At 32.8% G+C, this 20,572-nt stretch overlaps 1 protein-coding gene and 1 pseudogene across 1 annotated transcript in view; both read left to right on the top strand.

Annotated features, from left to right (window-relative positions):
* CCSER1 (coiled-coil serine rich protein 1) overlaps positions 1-20,572 on the top strand; it is a 1,102,883-nt gene that overhangs the window by 796,836 nt on the left and 285,475 nt on the right. The window lies entirely within an intron of this gene.
* On the top strand, positions 7,850-7,967 carry LOC111737288 (annotated as a pseudogene).

Raw genomic sequence — 20,572 nt, 5'->3', positions numbered from 1 at the left:
AGGTTGTATTTTTCTAAGTACTGGTCCATTTCTTCTAGGTTATTAAATTTGGTGTTATATACTTTTTCATAGTATTCTTGTATGATCTTTTGTATATCTGCGAAGTCAGTTGTAATTTCCCCTCTTTCATCCCTGATTTTGTTTATTTGTGTCCTTTCTCTTTTTTCTTTAGTGAGTCTAGCCAGAGATTTGTCAATTTTATTAACCTTTTCAAAGAGCCAGCTTTTTGTTGCATTTATTTTTTCTATTATTTTTTTGTTTTCAATTTCATTTAATTCTGCTCTAATTTTGATTATTTCTTTCCTTTTGCTAATTTTAGGCTTCATTTGTTCTGGTATTTAAGCAAAAGCGTTTTTGTTTGTTAGTGTAATTAAAATGTATTTCTGAATCATGAGTTGTCTTATACTTATTAATTGATGAAACATTAAAAAACTACATTGTATTATCATTCTAAACTGATTCAATAATAGTAAATGAAGATTTTATGTTTGGTGCTACTAAAGACAGAGTTATTTAGTTAATTGAGTCCAGGCCCAATATTCCTCCTCAATGATATGTTTTCAAATGTTTTGACAGTATGTATGATTGCTCTCCTTGCTGTTTTGTTTTATTTCTACTGTCATTTTTATGTCTCATGTCTTTTTTATTAACAACTTTTATTAACAACTTTTTTATTCAACTTGCAAAAGGAAATATATTTTCAAATCATTTTTGTATTTAACTAAGAAAGTTATATATCACTATTTAAATTAATTAAATTTGAAAGATCAGTTGGACATGTATTTTTTGTGAGGTTAATAAAACTTACTTCAGAAATGTCCATATGGAGTAAAAATGGACCAGTTAAGCAGCAAAAACATAGACATTGCAGGTAGGGTTAGTCATTTATAAATGATTTTTAAAAAGTAATCAAATAGTACAGTGCATTCTAATAAATGTACTGTGCAGGGGCAAGGATGGGGGAAAAATGTATGATTTGGGTATGTCTTCAAGCAGAGCATAACCAGAAGCATTTCCCTTTCTTTTTAAGTCATGTCCTTCTTTTAAGTTCTCCCAAATCTAGGTGTCAGAATAAGTGAGAACAGATTTATAGAAGAACCATACCTTTGGACCCTTCAGCATCATTATAAATTTGTAACTCAACAAGCAGAAATGTTAAATACTACAGTTATATTTAAAAAACTGTTGCTGAAAACTTTGTACTTTAATGCCTAATAATCTACCCTTATAGAAAAGATTTTTTAAACTTTGCATTAGTATATAATCTATCATAAACAATTTTACCGAAATGAAAAAAGTAGAGTGGATCATTTGTATCAGTTTGAACACAAGCAAGGAATAAGCATTTCACAAAATCAAATGACAATAAGAAAAGAAGCCTAGGTAGGAAATATTAAAATATCTTTCATGACATATTTATATTATAGTTACGTATGTACATTAATTTTATTCATATAAATATATTTGATGTTTGATTTAATTAATAAATAATATATAGTATATTTCATAAAATTATATCAGTTATTAACCAACTACTTTGTGATTTTTATAAGATCCGGTTTAAAAATCTCAGGTTTTTAAAAAAGTACTTGGTCTCCTAAATGGAGCAGAAAAGTATTAACAATAACAATTTATAGGCAATATTTACTGAGTTTACTATGCACCTGACACTATGGTAAACACTCTAAATATACCAATCTTAGTGAATCTTTACAACAGCCTGATGACGTAGTCACTTTCCAGCATCCTCATGTATAATAGTGCTCCACAAATAACTATTCTATATGACTGTGCCACACATTTTAAGAATTACACTTATTTATTTTTTCCCAGGTGTGCTAATCAAATCAATTTTTGATATTACTAGAACTCTTTGGCTCAAGCCTGTATCTTGATCAAAGCAGAGTGAGAATGGGTCTTCCACTTTATATGTAGAAACAACCTTATAAGCTCAGCTTCTGTGAATAAATAAATGAATGATTTCTCTTATCATGCTGAAGTATAGAGGATCCAGGACTCAGTCACAAAACCTACAACTATTATTCATGTAGATGAGAGAGATAAGTTAAAATGAAATGCCTGTTGCACATGGAAGCACAAGCTGTCATTGTCAAAGTGAAGGTTTATACAGGTCATAAACTCACATCTAAATTCATGGATCGTACCAGGGAGAGAAATCTTGCAGTATCATACATACTTAGATTTTTTCTTTTACACTTCATAAAATATATCTGTTTTTCCTATTAGCCAAACTATTGTTGTAAACTGTGGGCTTGTGATAACATGGAATTATAAGTTTGATTACTTGTGAATTTCTAGTATTTTTAGTGTATTGGTTGGTGGCGTATGTACATAGTGGGAAGAGTATTCTTAAATGTGGTCATAAGTACTATGAAGCAAAGATTTTAATATTTCTTTCCAAAGCAACCTCAATAGATGAAGTACTTTCCTTAAGATAATGAAAGTGCACTATGGTTATCATATTGTAACAACTCAAATGTAAAAATAAGAGATCAGGCATCATATGATTATTAACAACAGGATATTACAATTTGTCAAATAATGAGTTCACAATTATTTTTTTTCCTTGTTATGAGAACTCAGGATTTGCTGTTTTAACAATATTCACACCTACATACAGTGGTGTTGACTATAGTCATTGTGTTGCACATTACATCCCTGGTACTTATTTATCTTCACAATTCCTACTGAAGTTGATGAAGTTGCTCAGTTTCTCTTCATAACAGGTTTCAGACAGACCATTTTACTTCTTTTGGTTCATCAGGGCACAGTTCCAATTATATACTAACCTTATCTTACTTTTAGCAATTTTTTTCTCATAAATGCAAATCAATGGAAATGTACCTAATGTAGATCTTTATCTCTATTGGTGCTCTGCTTTTATCAGTTAGGATATTAGTTTGGTTATTGTTACAGATCCAAAATAGCCATCCAAAAAAAACCAACCAACCAACCAACAAACAAAAAACAAACAAAAAATGGTCAGGGGAGTCTGTCCTACAAAGTAATCTTTTATCTAGTTGTTCTGTTTGGCTTAGGGATTGCCTTACTTGGTATGGTTCAAGATGACTGTCTTACATGCACACAAAATGTGAGTTGACATAACTTACAAATTAGAATCACAGTTACGCCTTCTGCAGTGGCAGCAAGGAAATGTCATCTTTACTCTGTGTGGTTATAAGCCTATACAAAAAACTATATACTCCTTGACTCTGAGAGAAAGGAGAGTATAGATGCTGGGAGACAACTAGTAGCTTTTATTACAGTGTTGAGAGTGTTTCTTTGTTGTTTACAGAGACAGGATAGCATTTTTTTCTTTTTGTTAAAAAAGATATCAAAGGCATAATTTCTACAAAGGGCAATGGACTTTGAACTTTGGTGTTGAATTTCAAAAAATATAATCACTGATCATGGATCCAGAAATTAAAAGAATTAGAAATTATATTTAAAATATACTCCCTTGGTTTTCCCTTCTTCCCTATGTAAGCTGTAAGGTGCCTGAAAGCATTAGGGATCCACAAGACATACATAGTAAACACTGAGAGTCAAAAGAAACTGGGAGTTGTCTTAGGACACTGAGTAATAGTAGGTAATATCTTTAATTATAACGCTATAATATACATAAGAATATGGGGAAAACTAACAGGCCTTTCTGAATAATCTTGGATTAATTGAAGCTTAAAGATCCTTAGTTCGTACATTGCATGAGGAATTATTTTCAGTAATCAGTGGTTCTCAAACTGGGGCAGTTTTGCTCCTCCAGAGACATTTGGTAATATGTGGAGTCATTTTTGGTTGCCACAATTCAGAGAGGGGTAGCATCTAATGGATAGAGAATCCAAGGATGCTGCTTAACATCCTACAATGCCCACGACAGCCCACAAAACAAATTATCCAGCTCAAAATGTTAATAGTGTCAATGAAAAATCCTTGTGTAAATCATACAACAATGTGAATTTGTTCTTAGTATGAAAACACCTACATTCTTTGTTCAGATATAATCCATCTGGTTACTATGCCCACAAAAAAGATTTCAATATATATCAGTTAGAAAATCATGTTTTAAAACTCATATCCTGTTGGATTCGATGAGTTAGTCAAAAAAGGCATGTGGTTATCTGAGAGTTGAGTTTTAAAATAGTTATTTAGGATTAACAATTTCAATATTAGTAAACACCAACCAAGTATATTAATTAGTTTTGAAATAAATTTGTTTCAGCTTTTGTTCCTAGCAATAACTAGCAAAGATGTATACCTTAAGCTGTATAAATGTTTATGCTTATCTTTCTATTTGCTACTTTGCTATAACTACAGACTACTTAACCTTTCTTTATCTAATAAGATAATAATTTTATCAAATAAATTTTTTTATACGTTTCTGAGACAAAGCCTCCTTTGAACAAAAAATAAAATGTTATTGTGACTGATGTTTATTTATTCAACAAATATACATTACCTATTACTGTTCTTCTGTTCCTGGTTGGAGCTATATCATTAAATTGAATGTCTCTATGGCATTAAGATAGGCAATAAACACACATACACACACACATACAAAGACACACCCATATACATACATATATATGTATACAAAACATATACATTCATAAAAATATATCTGTATATGCATGTGCATGATGCACATATATGTATACATATACATATGTGTGTACATATATCAATGCTCTGTTAAAACATGTATACAGATGTTCTGTATTTTAAAAAAATAAGATAAGTAGAAAACCAAGTGCTTACGTGGGAGAATAAAGAACTCTGTTACAAAGAGATGTCTGAGAAGAGACCTGATAAAAATATAAACCCTCTGAATCAAGTAGCAGATTCGATTAGATTTTGAAGGGCCAGTACTTAATTATTTATATAAGTCTATAACTTTATGACCATAGTTATTATTGTCTAGTGAATCTAAGGTGCATTGGATCTGAGAGTTTAATAGTGATTAGTGGTATAAGATTATTGATTGAAAATAATTTTTTGAATAATAGAATTTGATAACTCTAAACTAGGTAGAAATATTTATGAACATTTTATAGTAATCTAATATGTGATTTGTGTGTCTAAATGTCATATTATTGACTGGGACAATTTTTATAACTATGGCTAAATAACTAAAGATTTCAATAGGAAATAATATGTTTGTCGAGGCAAGTTTATTATTACCACAATTTATAACATGAGACAATTTAGTCATTGTCATTTATAAAATAGTCTCTGTCCTCAAAGGGGTGACTTAAAAAAATAAGAACGGTAAAGAATTGTGCAGGGTACAGTGTAGACACAAACAATGGAGAATGTAATTTTACCAGGAGGATGTGATCAGAGACCTTTGAACTGATTCTGAACTCATCAGCAAGCTTACATAAATGGTGAATAAGATTGATTTTAACCATAGAAGACTATAAAGGCTTTAACTGCAGCCTGCTTTGCTATAAAAGTCTCGAGGGTCTGATTTAGATGTGCTATTTCAGGAAATCCCTCCCTGTTCCTCAGATAGATAGATAGATAGATAGATAGATAGATAGATGATAGATAGATAGATAGATAGATAGATAGATAGATAGATAGATAGATAGATAGACAGACAGATGATAGATAGAAAGATTACAGTCCTTTTAACTATCTATAAGCAAAACAAAATATAAAAAATTCAGTTGTATGTAAAAAGTCCAGTCTGGTTAATTTCTTTTCAATCAGTCAATTAAAACTTCTTGCATCATGTGAATCTTTTGCTTTCTATGAGGATTTTGTACAATTAACTGAAAAAGAAATACTGCTATTTTAATCATTAACACATTCTTATAAAATTAAGGCATTTTGGTTTCTATAGAATGTGCCTTCCTTGCAGTACATGAACGTCATGAACAATATGCACTCTCCTAAAATTTCCATCAACATTATTTGCTGGAAATATTTCCTTTAATAAAAAAAGAGGAGTGTTATTTTTTATGTAAATCATAAATAAAATATTGAAATTAGTTGTTAGTAATAATTTATTTTAAAATAACTTACTTTTGCAAATAAAATAAAACATTTTTATTATCTTTATTTTAAAAAAGCATTTAAAGATTCTTATATAAGGATGTAATGTTTCTTTATTCCGTATTGTTCCTTAATGCAGTATTCTTTTTTTACTATTTTTTATTTTTCAGTTAGAGTTGACATTCAGTATCATTTTATGTTAAGTTCAGGTGTAAAAGTATAGTGGTTCAACATTTATATAATTTATGATCTCCCTGATTATTCTAGTACCCACCTGACACTATACATAGTTATTATAATACTATTGACTATTTCATACACTGTACCTTACATCCCCATGACTATTTTGTATCTACCAGTTTGTGCTTCTTAATTCCTTCATCTTTTTCACCCAGCCTACCACCATCCTTCCATCTGACAGTCATCATTTTGTTCTTTGTATCTATGAGTCTGTTTCTATTTTCTTTATTTTGTTCCTTAGATTCCACATATAAGCAAGATCACATAGGATTTGTCTCTCTGTCTGACTTATTTCACTTAGCATAATACTCTCTAGGTCTGTCCATGAGGTTGTAAAATGGTAAGATTTTATGTTTTTTATGGCCAAGTAATATTCCATTGTATATATGTACCACCTCTTTATCCAGTCATCTGTTGATGGGAACTTATTGCTTTCTTATCTTGGCTATTGTTCATAGCACTGCAGTGAACATAGCCATGCAAATATTTTCAAATTAGTGTTTTGGATTTCTTCAGATAAATACACAGAAATGGAATTGCTGGGTCTTATAGTAGTTCTATTTTTAATTTTTTTGCAGAACCTCTATACTGTTTTCCATAGTGGCTACACCAATTTGTAATCCCACCAACAGTGCACCAGGGTTTCCTTTTCCCATAACCTGGCCAATTCTTGTTTTTTGACTTATTAATGATAGCCAGTCTGACAGATGTGAGATGATATCTCATTGTGGTTTTAATTTGCATTTCTCTGATGAATAGTGATGTTAAACATCTTTTCATATGTCTATTTGCCATTTGTATGTCCTTTTTGGAGAAATGCTTCTGTAGGTCCTCTACCCATTTTTTTAATTGGATCTTTTGTTTTTTGGTGTTGAGTTTTATGAGTTCTTTATAAATTTTGAGTATTAACTCAATATCAGATGTATCAGTGGTGAATATCTTCTACAATTCAGTGTGTTGTATGATTTTTTTTTTTTTTTTTTGCTGACGATTCCTTTATTGAGCAAAAATTTTTTAGTTTGATATAGTCTCATTTGTTTACTTTTTCTTTTGTTTCTCTTGCATGAGGAGATATATCAGAAAAAAATATCACTAAAAGCAATGTCAGAGAGTGATTGCCTATGTTTTCTTCTAGGAGTTTTATGGTTTAGGGTCTGACATTTAAGTCTTTAATCCATTTTGAGTTTATTCTTGTATAGGGAAGAAAAAAGTGGTTTGGTTTTGTTATTTTTACATCTTTCTGTCCAATTTTTCTAAAACCATTTATTGAATATACTGTCTTTATTCCATTGTATATTTTGCCTCCTTTGTCATAGATTAAATGACCATATAGGTGTAGATTTATTTCTGGGCTCTCTATTCAGTTCCATTTATCAATATGTCAGGTTTTTTTTTTGTTTTTTGTTTTTTTTTTGCCAGTACTATGCTGTTTTGATTACAAAAGCTTTGTAGTATAGTTTGATATCAGTTAGCAAAATACCTCCAACTTTGTTTTTATTTCTCATTATCATTTTGGTTATTTGCAGGCTTTTCTTGTTCCACATAATTTTTAGGATTATTTGTTCTAGTTCAGTGAAAAATATCATTGGTAGTCTATGGCCATGCCACCCTGAACAAGCCCGATCCTGTCTGATCTAGGAAGCTAAGCAGAGTCGGGCCTGGTTAGTATTTGGATGGGAGACCACCTAGGAAGACAGGTGCTGCAGGCATAAAAAATAAAAAAATAAGGGATTGTAAGCTGACAAGATCCTTGCAATCTGTGAGGTCAACCAAGGATTGCCTCGCCTTAAAAAAAAAAAAAGAAAAAAGAAAAAGAAAAATGCCATTGGTATTTTGATAGGGATTGCATTGATTCTATAGACTGCTTTGGGTAGTATACACGTTTTAACAATGTTAATTATTTCCATCCATAAGCACAGTGTATGCTTCCATTTATTTGTATCTCCAGCTTTTCTTCTTCAGTGTTTTAAAATATTTTGAGTACAAATCTTTTACCTCCTGGTTAAATTTAGTCCTAGGTAGTTTTTATTGATGTAATTGTAAATGGAGTTGTTTTCTTAGTTTCTCTTTCTGATAGTTTATTTTTGATGTATAACAATGCAACCAATTTCTGAATATTAATTTTGTATCCTGCTACTTCACTGAATTAAAAAACTGTTCTAACAGTTTTTTCGTGGAATCTTTAAGGTTCTCTCTATATAGTATATGTCACCTGTAAATAATGACAGTTTTACTTTCTTTTTCTTTCTCAATTTTGATGTCTTTTATTGCTTTATTTTTTTGCTATGGCTAGGACTTCTAATACTATGTTGAATAGAAATGATGAAAGTAGATATTCTTGTCTTATTCTTGATCTTAAGGAAAATGCTTTTAGATTGTCTCCCTTGAGTATGATGTTAGCTATGGGCTTGTCATATATGGCCTTTTTTATGTTGAGGTAAGTTCCCTTTATTCTCACTTTGTTGAGAGTTTTTATTATAAATAGATGCTGGATTTTGTGAAATGCTTTTCTGCATATGATTTTATCTTTCCTTGTTATCTTTCTGCATATGATTTTATCATCACATTAATTGATTTGTGGATATTGAACCAATCTTGCATCCCAGGGATAAATCCAACTTGATCGTGGTGTATGATTTTTTTAATGTTCTTCTTGAATTCAGTTTGCTATTATTTTGTTGAGGATTTTTGTATCTATATTCATCAGGGATATCGGCTTATAATTTTCTTTTTTTATAATGTCTGTCTATTTGGAGAATTAGAGTAATGGTGGGCTTGTAAAATGAGCTTGGGAACCTTTCCTTCCCTTGAATTTTTTGGAATAGTTTTTGAGAAGAATAGGTGTTAATTCTTCTTTGACTGTTTTGGTAAAATTTACCTGTGAAACAATCTGGTCCAGAACTTTTATTTGTTAGAAGGTTTTTTTTATTACTGATTTAATTTTGTTAGTAGTAATCAGTCAGTTCAGATTTTCTGTTTCTCCTTGACTCAGTCTGGAAGAATGTATGTTTCTAAGAATTTATCCATTTCTTTCAGATTGCCAAATTGTTGACATACAATGCTCATAGTATTTTTTAAAAATATTTTGTATTTCTGTGGCATCAGTTGTCACTTCTCTTTCATATCTGATTTTATTTTTTGGGGTCTTCTCTCTTTTTTTCTTGATGAGTCTAGTTAAATGTTTATCAATTTTTTTTTAATCTTTTCAAAGAGTCAGCTCTTGGTTTCACTGATCTTTTGTATTTTTTTTTTTTTTTTTTTTTAGAATCTATTTCATTATTTCCACTCTGATCTTTATTATTTTCTTCCTTCTACTCACTTTGGGCTTTGTTTGCTGTACTTTTTCTATTTTTGTAAGTATAATGTTAGGTTGTTTGTTTGAAATTTTTGTTTCTTGAGGTAGGCCTGTATTGCTATGAATTATTCGCTTAAGACTGCTTTTATTGTGTCCCATAGATTTGGAGTTGTTGTGCTTTCGTTTTTATTTGTCTCAAGGTATCTTTTAATTTCTTCTTTGATCTCATTGTTAACCAATTCATCGTTTAGTAGCACATCATTTAGCCTCCATGTGTTGTGTATTTTTCGTTTTTTTCTTGTACTTGAGTTTTAGTTTATACCATTGTGGTCAGAGAAAATGCTTGAGAGGATTTTAATCTTCTTAAATTTACTGAGACTTGTTTTGTGGCCTAACATGCGGTCTGTCTTGGAAAATGTTCCATGTGCACTGAGAAGAATATATATTCTGCTGCCTTGGGGTAAAATGCTCTGAAAATATCTATTAAATCCATCTGGTCTAGTGTGTCATTTAAGATAGCTGTGTCTCTGTTGATTTTCTGTCTGGAATATCTGTCCATTGGATTCAATGGGATGTTAAAGTCCCCTAGTATGACTATACTACTGTCAATTTCTCTTTTTATGTGGATCAAGATTTGCTTTATATATTTAGTTGCCTAAAGGTTATATATGATGCATAGGCTTATATATGATAAACAATCCTCTTGTTGGTTGATCCTTTTATTATTATGTAATGTCTTTGTCTCTTATTATAGCCTTTGTTTTAAAGTCTATTTTACTGATGTAAGTATTGCTACCCCAGCTTTTTTTTCATTTCCATTTACATAAAATATCCTTTTCCTTCCCTTTACTTTCAGTCTGTATGTATCTTTTGATCTGAAGTGGGTCTCTTGTAGACAGCATATGTATGAGTCTCATTACCTAATCCATTTAGCTACCCTATGCCTTTTGATTAGAATATTTAATCTTATCTTCTTAAAGAAGTGCCTTTAACATTTCTTATAGTACTGACTTGGTAGTGATAAATTCCTTTAGCTTTTTCCTGTTTGGGAAGCTCTATCTCACTGTCAATTTTAATTGATAGCTTTGCTGGGTAGTGTAGTCTTGGTCATAGGTCTTTATTTTCTATCACTTTGAATATTCTGTGCCAACCCCTTCTGTTCTGCACAGTTTCTATTGAGAAATCAGTCTACAATCTTATGGGAGTACCTTTGTAAATAACTAGCTACCTTTCTCTTGCTGCTTTTATTGTTCTCTATCTTTAAACTTTGCCATTTTAATTATGATGTGTCTTGGTGTGGGCTTGTTTGGGTTCATCTTATTTTAGACTCTCTGGGCTTCCTCACATGTATGTCTAGTTCCTTCGCCAGGATAGAGAAATTTTCCATCATTATTTCTGCAAATAGGTTCTCAATCTTTTGCTCTCTCTTTTCTCCCTCTGATTCCCTTATGATGTGAATGTTCTTATGCTTAATGTTGTCTCAGAGGTCCCTTAAACTTTCCTCATTTTTTAAAAAATTCTTATTTCTTTTTGCTGTTCTGATTGGGTGTTTTCTGCTACCTTGTCTTCCAAATTGCTGATTCAATCCTCTGCTTCAACTAATCAGCCATTGATTCCTGCTTCTAGTGTATTCTCATTTCAGCTGTTGCATTCTTCATTTCTGACTTTCTTGTTTATGATTTCTATGTCCTTTTATATGCTTGCTATCTCCTTGTTGAAATTCTCACCAGGATCATCTATTCTTCCTCTAAGACCATTGAGCATCCTTATAACTAGGGTTTTGGACTCTCTATCCGGTAGGTTGCTTGTCTTTATTTCATTTGTTCTTTATCTGGAGTTTTCTCCTATTATTTCATTTGGGACATGTTTCTTTGTTTTCTCATTTTGGCTGCCTCTCTGTAGTCATTTCTATGTATTAGGTAGATTTGCCACATCTCTCAGTCTTGGCTGGGTTGCCTTATATAGTAGGTGCCCTGTGTGGCCTAGTGGTATAGTCTCCCTGATCACCTGTGTTAGGTATTTCAGGAGTATCTTTTGTGTGGGTTGTGTGTACTCTCCTGTTATAGTTGAACCTTGATTACTGTTGGCACATCAGTGGGTGGGATTGACTCCCGAGCTGATTGGCTGTGGAGATTGGCCACACCCACAGCATATGATCGGCTTTGTGATGGCTGACCCCACAAAGTAGGAATTGCTCCAGTGGGCTCATGTGCCTGTTGAGACCACCCTTTGGGTATGCCGCTTGTGGGCAAGTCAGGTGGTCCTTTACAAGTGGTGTTTACAAGGTTAGTGCAGATTCAAATTTGATGCTGTTGCTGAGCCTGTGACTACTCGCAAAAGTCTCAGATTACACCAAGGCTAGCCACTGTTTGCCGTAGGCTCACAGACCCCAAGATTTGTTCAGGAAATACTGCAGCTTGGCTGGGAGTGGTTTCCTACTACCAAAAGTGTCTCTAGAGGTATATGAATTGAGGCCTCTTGAATGCTGCTGAATGAGTTTCTTGCTGTACATGAGCCAAGGGCAGTTGTCCAGCCACAGATGTGTCACCTGCAGTGCATCATTTGGGTTGGGCAGGGTCTCAGGGAGTCACCAGGGTGGAGTGAGCAGAGTTCACTGGCAATTTCAGATTCATATTTTGCTCTGTGGGGGAAGGGCTCAACACAGGCAAGATGATGCCTGCCTGTAGGCTGCACAGGAGGAGAGCTCAATGCAGAAATAATGGTTGCTGTCTATCCAGCCCTCTCCCTGAAGCCGCACAACTTGGTCTTTTCCTGTTTGTCTCTGGTGCCTCCTGAGCTGCTGTCCCTTCACAAGAGTCCAGGATGAGTGCCTGTGAGCAAGTGAGTCTATACGTGAGTCCTTTAAGAGGACATCTGGAGTGTCTAGGAGCTTTCTGTCTCAGCTAGATGGTTGCAATTCCTGCTGATTTTTATAGCCATATTTTTGTGAAGACTCATCTTCCCAGCACTGGAACTCTGGTCTGGGAAACTCCACTGTGGGGCTGGGGTCCCTCACGCCTCTGTGGGGGATCTGTGCCCCTGAGATATCCCTCCCAATGGTCAACCACCACACATAGGTGTGGGACCAGCCCATTCTGGGTTTCCACCCCTCCTACCAGTTTCGGTGCGGTGGCCTCTTCTTTATATTCTTAGTTATAGGAGTTCTGTTTAGCCAGTCTTTGGATGATTCTCCAGGTTGATTATTCTATATTTTCATTGTAATTTTAATGCATTTACCTACTCCACCATCTTAACCAAAACCTCTCCCCTTAACCTAGTAGTCTTAATCCATTAAGTTTTCCACATAAATAAATCAAAATAATTCTCATTTTTGTACATAAAAATAGTTTAAAATTATGTATGATGCACAAGACAATTTATTTGGAAATTAAATGTATGGTGAAAATTTACTCATAATTAAATTTGAAGTACCCTTAAATTATTGAGGTATTCCGAATATACTCGATTAGGTAATTAAATTTTTCCTTCAATATTAAATTAAAATTAAAACCTTTAGCTGAAGTTTTGCTCATTAAAAAGCACTTAGGCTGCTTACTATCTATAGAATGCACACACAGATTGTTTTAGAAGGAAATACATGACCTTGATTATTACTAATATTGCTTTCTTTATTTGATATGTTTTCAATACTGCTAGAAACACTTAAAATATTGTTTTTAATTATAGACATTTTATGCCTCTTTAACTGGGGTTCAGTAAAAACTAAGTACATTTTATATTAGTGATGTTAAAATCAACTAGTGACAAGAATCTTCATCATTTCCATGTATACTGATGATGGGGAATAGAGGACAGTCTAGTTTTACTTCTAAATTTTCACTGATACCTTTTTAATACCAAAATCTTCCTTTCTCCCTCCCTCTATCTCTTCTTCTCTTTCTTCCTTCCTCCCCCTATTTCTCTTTCTCTCAACCAATTTCTCTTAGATTCTCTTTATTTCTTTATTTTGTCATTGCAGGCTCCGGAGGTATAACAATAAACATTTTTTTAAAGATTATTAGGCATTTCACTTATTTATTAAATAAACATTTGTTGAATACAAATTTGTACCAGGCACAGTGAAAAGTACTGGGAATAGAGCAAAGAACAAGATCAACATGAGCTGTACTGAGGAAGACAGTCTTTAAATAAAGAACTAATGTAGCATCTGATGATACAGAGCTAAGAGAAAGTAGAGCAAAGATACCCAATATAATGTAAGTATTCAAATAAAGTGCCTTGTAGAAGTTATGTTTAAACTGAAATTTGAAGGAATAGATAGACAAATCAGAAATGTCTGGGAAAGGGAACAACATGTATGAAAGCATGGAAGGCAGAAAATATTGTCCATTGAAAATATTAAAGAATTTTGCTGTGGCTTTATAACAGAATGTTCCTTGAAGGTTAAATTGTATATTTTTGCATTTGCTTTATAAAGAGATGAAAAGACTCATAAATTTACAACCACATCCACTTACTAGGGTCAGTAATCATTGTGTATTAAAAAACACCACTGCCTCTAATGAGTAAATTGGTCTTTGTGTTTGAAGGAAAAAAAAAAATGGAGCAATTAGCCCCCAATACCTGAAAAGTAATGAAATAAGAAAACATTCATCAAAGATGAGATTCTTTCAGAGTAAAAGAAAACTTTATTTTGAAGCCCAAACTCACTCCTAGGACCTCAACCAGTATAGGGATATTTGTATTCAACAAATATTTCGTCAATAAAGTCACAACAATATGGACAAGGTGTTGCTCCCTTGGAACTGAAATTCTAATGGAGAAACAGTATAAGCGGCCAGAAGTACTGGAGAGTATGAGGGGTGACTTTGACAGTTTAAGGCATAGGACCTGTTTAAGGAATAGGACCACCTATATAGACAGGCATATCTGCTTATAGATTAGAGCACCAACAATCAACAGCAACATTTGATGAGGCAAGAAACATTGGCAGCATTGGCTATAGCAGACACCCAGACTCTGTCCTGTGTCATTATGGACATCAGAAGGACCTCTGCTTTGCTCTGCTTATATCCTGGGAAATTATTGAATTATTATTGACTTGATGTGCCTTCTGTACATGAGCCTATAGAATCTTCTATTTGAATGTGGTTTGTGCCTCCTCTTAGACATTTTAGTACTCACTTTTAGTTCCAAACAACCAGACTTGCAGGTATAATATTTCCTTCCTTTAACTCTTTCTATCCAGAAAGGAAAATTAGATATGTGCATGGATACTTAGTGGGACAGACACAAGATGGACCAGGGAAAAGACATTATACATGAAGGAAACAAAATGGGTAAAAGCATGGAGACATAATGAGTACTGGAATATAAATAGATATATAATTGGGTGGCAGAATTGAGATGGTATTAATTCTATTAATTAGAGGAGAGAAAAAGCTCTGAGAGTTCAAGTATGATTGAAGGGAAAACCTGGGAGGAGAGCAATAAGCAAAATTTGATAATATTCTAGGAAATGAATGATATGAATTTAAATTGACAATTATATTTGTGATCAAAAATGAATACGATATTTAGAGGCTAGAAATGAAAGGACTGAATTATTCAATTTACCTCTGCAATTTTAGTGCAAAGGAAAATAATTGAAAAAACATTTTAGATAATATTTACATAATTGCATTACTTCACAAATGTTAATGGTTCATTTACTATGTCAAGCAATTCCCTAAACACTAATGTTCATGATAAGGAAAACAGATATGTTCCCTTACCTCATATAAACTCATTAGCCTTTATTATAATTTTTCATTTTGTATAATTTAGCTTATATTAAATTCAAATTTTAGAATTATTTGAAATACTCACCACAATGATGAAAACTAAAAAGACCGACAATACCAATATTGGGATTAAGATGTAGATCAACCAGAACCAGAACCCTCACATTGTTGGTGGAAGTGAAAATGGCAGAGCTTCTTCAAAAAAATATTTTAATAGTTTTATATAAAACAAAATACACATATCCCTGATGACGAAGCAAACCTGATTTTAGCTGTTTACCAGTAAAAGAAAAAGCTTATGTTTCTAAATAATTGTACTGGAATGTTTATAGTAGCTTTATTTATAATAGCTAAAAACCTGGACACCAACTAAGTTTCCAATAGCATGAAAAACAAACTAGGGCATATTTTTATGAGATACTACTTAGCGGTAAAAAAGAATGAATCCTTAATACATGCAACAACATGGATGAATTACAAAACGTTATCCTGAGAGAAGGAAGCCTTACACAAAAGATTGCGTGCTATATTATTCCATTTATATTAAATTCTAGAACAAGTAGAACTAATTTATTATGTCAAAAAATTAGAATAGTAGTAATCTCCAGGGATGGAGGCAAGGGAAAATGCATCAGGGAACTTTTGGGATGAAATGTTTTCTATCTAACATTCTGTGATGGCATTATAGGTTACAAACACTTAAGTACTTCATTATAAGTAAATTTTAACTTAAAGAAAAAAAGGAGCTATAAACAAAAAAATAAAAATAATTTAAAGTAGTGGTACGAATGCTCTATAATATTTTGGTGAAAGAAAAACTGTACTTTTTTTTTAAATAAAATTCAATTTGAATTGCTTCTTTAGCATTTAACAAGAAATTTCATCTTAGGTCTTTTTATGATGCTCCTGAAGCTTATTTCAGTATTCAAGGAATCTACATGATAGTCATAAAATGAGAGAGGGTCCTGGTTCAAACTACCCAGTGGTTTATAATATTTCATATGGTCACTATATTGCTATGACGTCTGGTCCTCCATTTTATTTTGGATGCTGTTGCCTGAGTGGACTCATAGATGCCATGCCAGGTATGGTCATAAACATTAGCCTTCAAAGATGTGCTGTAGCTGTGCCTCCCTGGTTCTCTTTTTATGGTGGAGAGGGGGCAAGATATATGCCATTTGGTGAAATTTCTACATCCTCATCCTTTTCCTAGTAGCAGGAAACTTACTTTCTCCCTCCTAAGATTGGCCAGTTATACCTTCTCTTTGCCTCTCATCATCGAGTACCTATTAACCTTTATCTTTAATCTGAAAAGGCCAAAAAAAAAAAAAGCTATTTATAACCCTTTAAAGTAAGGGCTTCTATACTCATCAAAGTAAGGCCTAGCCAACTTTGTGGTCTTGAGGGAGGAAAAACACCTCTCCTTCTTTTGAATTTCTTATAAGCAAGGAGATCAAAACACAAACTAATAAGTCAGTAAATTATTCTGCTAAAATAATATAGTTGCAAAGCCATTAGACATACACTAAAACAAAATATATACATCAAGAAATGACTAAGTTCACTTATTTGTATAATAGGAGTCTTCCTAAATTTAAACCAATTTATATTCTGAGCATGTTACCTAATTTGCACTTTTTGACTAAGAATCAGATGTGGGGAAAATACTACTAAAGCAAGAAAAGTTTTAAAAAGATTATGATGCCAAGTTTCCAGCTTTTGGTTCAAACAATATGAGATATATGAAGAAAGAATGTAAAAGGGCCAGAATACCACCTTTCTAACATTGGTCCTTATAATTAGGCAAATTTGTCCACCTAAAAGCTGGCAAATCGGGAGCAGGAAAAACTTCCCCTTCGTGAGAAAATCAATAGATCCCCAAAAGAAGAAGCAGCATAAGGCTGAGCCAACCATGATTGGTTTATTTTTTCCAGATTTACCACTGATGCCATCAGTCATTTTCTCTTGAGAGGAAAAGAGCAAAGGGTGAATGGAGGCCAGGAGCTGCTCTAATGGATGCTCCTCTGCAAAGAGGAAGGCATCACAAGTGGAGCAGCAGCAGCAGCTCCTCATGACAGTAATGAGGTTTTAGTAAATGCTAATGCTGTTTCAGCATTAATTTGAGCCAAAAGTGACCATCTGAGAGGAGAATAATGTCATGCTTAATCTAAGTTGATTATAACATTTTTAACATATGTTAATCTTTCTGTTTTTGACAAATACTTCACTGGTGGGCATAAATGAGGCAATGAAAATTTTGTAAACAAAACATTGGTACAAATGAATGGAATATTGGAAAGGACACATTTATGGAAATGATTTGGAGGTATCTATTCTAGGCCAACTATAGTAGCTGAATTCATTAGCTCCATGGAGAAGAAAGTGAGATTGGACTGTCCAAGGAAGAAACATACAGACGCTTCTAGAAACTGGAATGTGAAGTCCAGTAACCCAGGTCAGCCAAGCAGGCCTGAGCAGACACTGTTGTAACGGCAGAATAAAAAATTTGCAACTATAAGTTAGAAAAAGCGAGATGGATAAACATAAGCATAAGGCAAGGGTTTAAAGATGAAAACCCTTTGGCAGCCTGAGCCAGGGGCTGGAGTCCCATTTATTACTTATTTATTTAAAGACTGTATTGAGGAACTACATATTTTATACCAAACCACTTTACCTACTGAGAATACAGCACCGAATAAAACAAAATCCCTGTTCTTACAGAGCTTAAATTCCAGTTCAAGGGAACAGACAACAAATAAATTCATAATGTAATATAATATAATACAATATATAATATAATAATATAATAGTATAGTATAGTATAATATAAATGTCTTAAAGGTGAGGTAATACTGCAACTATATTCTGAAAATAATTTAAGTTATTGAGAAATAAAGTAGTCATGAGTTATAGAACTGCATAATTTACAAAAGCCTCAACAGAGATTTTGCTGTTTATATTCTATCAACAAGAATATGGGAAGCACTGTAGTATAATGGTTGGAGTAAGTACTAGGGTATTATATAGAAATGGTCTTAGGTTCTAGCTCAACCAATTATAATTTTGGACAATTGCTTAAAATATAGAAACTCAGTCTTTTTATAAGTAAAATGAGGGATAATATCTGCTTTATAGAATTGTATAAGAATTAATAATAAAAGTAGCTAGAATTGAGTTAAATATTGTTGTAGTCAATATTATTAGTAGTAATGGTAGTGGTAGAAGTAGCATTGTGTATTATATTCAAACACTCTTAACAGATGCTCTTTTTAGTTTAAAGTAATTATTTGTTTTTAAAAATGTATAGGAGAAAAATGGAAGACACATAGGAATTGCTATCAAGGATTATCTTTGAAATTTGTGACAATGGTTAACCATGTTTTAAAATCTCTTAAATTATGCACATTTCTTGTAGCTATAGTCAAAAGATGAAAAAATTATTTAAAAATTTTAATACTACATTGGTCCAGGAAAATTGCCTTAAATTATATTAGTGTTTCTGATAGTTTAGATACAATTATTTGGTACAATAATTCACTCCAGACAGGTGTTCTAGTTGCTTAGAACAGAACATACTTCTTTCAGTGTCCTAATCCAATTTTATATTCTCTATTTACTGTACCTAATCATTATGCTAAGGCTTGTTTGAAAACAGTTGTTCTTAATTGTGCAATTAAACTGCTCCCCATTAAGTTCTTGCCTAGCTGCTTTTGAAATCCTTGGTGGTTTAGGATGTGGGGATGCATCCACATTCTCTCTCTGCCAGTTCTTTTTATCTTCTTTCTCTAATGCTGTCTCTTCAGTGTTTCAGCTGCTAAGTAGTTCTAGCATATGTCTGATATAATTTTCTAATGACTGATGCAGTGTTCTCACTACTTATGTCAGCAGGAATGCCACCTGTGTCTGAGAATTCAGGACCAACAGGATTGTATATTTTACCGAAGCAAGAGAAAATGTAGAATTAAATAGAGCCATTCCAGTTCCAATCATTAACTTCTGATATTTATATTAAACTATTAAAAGTAAAACAGTGGAAATTACATGAGCTTTATAATTAACCCATAAAGAGGTTTAAAATATTTGGACTGCTTTTGAAAAATTGCAATATTTCAACTTTTTAGATGGATGTTTGTACATTTATTTATTCACTATTTGTGAATGCCTACATTGTTACAAGCATTTGTTTGGGTGCTGGGGATGATGTACACATAGTCTCACTTTCATAGAGCCTAAAGTCTGCTTTATAGCTATAGTTTTACCATACTAGTTCTCCCAGCCTCAAAGACACCAAATAGTTTTATTGTGATGTAATAGAAAGAGTTAGTATTACATATATTCATGTTGAAACAAGGTGAAATTCTTGCTACTTATATAATTTTTGTAAATTTCTTAACTATTGTAACTTCAGATATGACAAATATAGAATGAAGTACACTGGTTCCCTCTACAAAATGGACACTGTATTCTAAGCAGGCTGCTAGACATCTACAAGGCTTTTGTGAAAAAGAAGACTCTGTGAGTAAATTTGATCCAAGTCAACTTAAACAAACAAGGTAGTGTGTAGTTTGTAGACTAGATTTATAACTTGGGTTCACAAAATTCAATTTATTTGATACCAAGGTCTTTGCAGCAATGGGAGTATATGGTCCTTTAATGAAGTCAGGAACTCAAGTTTCTAAACCTGATGTTGGGCTTTATGCTAATTCTGTTTGTTGTCGTCAGGTTGGTATATGATGCCCTCTCTGCCCTCTGTACCAAACACGTTGTTATAGATTCTCAGATTCTTTCATGAAGAAAACCTTAACTGTTTACCACTGTACTTGTTATGTTGTCTCACGTAGCAGTAGCAGCCTTCCTATTTCCATGCAGATGCCACAGAGGGTTTGTCTGTTTGAATTATAGACAAGACCTTTCTACTCCTCAGAGAACTAGATCTTGTATGTGGGTTTGCTGGGCATCTTTGGGTTTAGAAAAGAGCATAAATTTCTCTCATATCATTTGCCTCATGCCTGTTAACAAAAGAATGCCAGAAGTAACAAAGAAAAGCATGTAACAAGACCAGAGTCAGTGAGAAAGCACACGTTTCTTATTATTTAAATTATTCTATCGACTTAACCAATATATTAAAGAATAGTTATCTTCAGTTTCATAATCTTCGTTCCTACAAAAATAAAATTTCCCATTTATGTATTTAATGAAGTCACAATACATTTTGTGTCTTTTGGTTGTACATTTTATATTTTGGTTGCCATTTGAGATTAAATAAAAAAAAAAA

This window comes from Pteropus vampyrus, unplaced genomic scaffold (assembly GCF_000151845.1).
Source record: "Pteropus vampyrus isolate Shadow unplaced genomic scaffold, Pvam_2.0 Scaffold25, whole genome shotgun sequence".
Classification (NCBI taxonomy): domain Eukaryota; kingdom Metazoa; phylum Chordata; class Mammalia; order Chiroptera; family Pteropodidae; genus Pteropus; species Pteropus vampyrus.
Note: the sequence above shows the minus strand (reverse complement) of the source record. Positions and strands in the feature narration are given on the sequence as shown.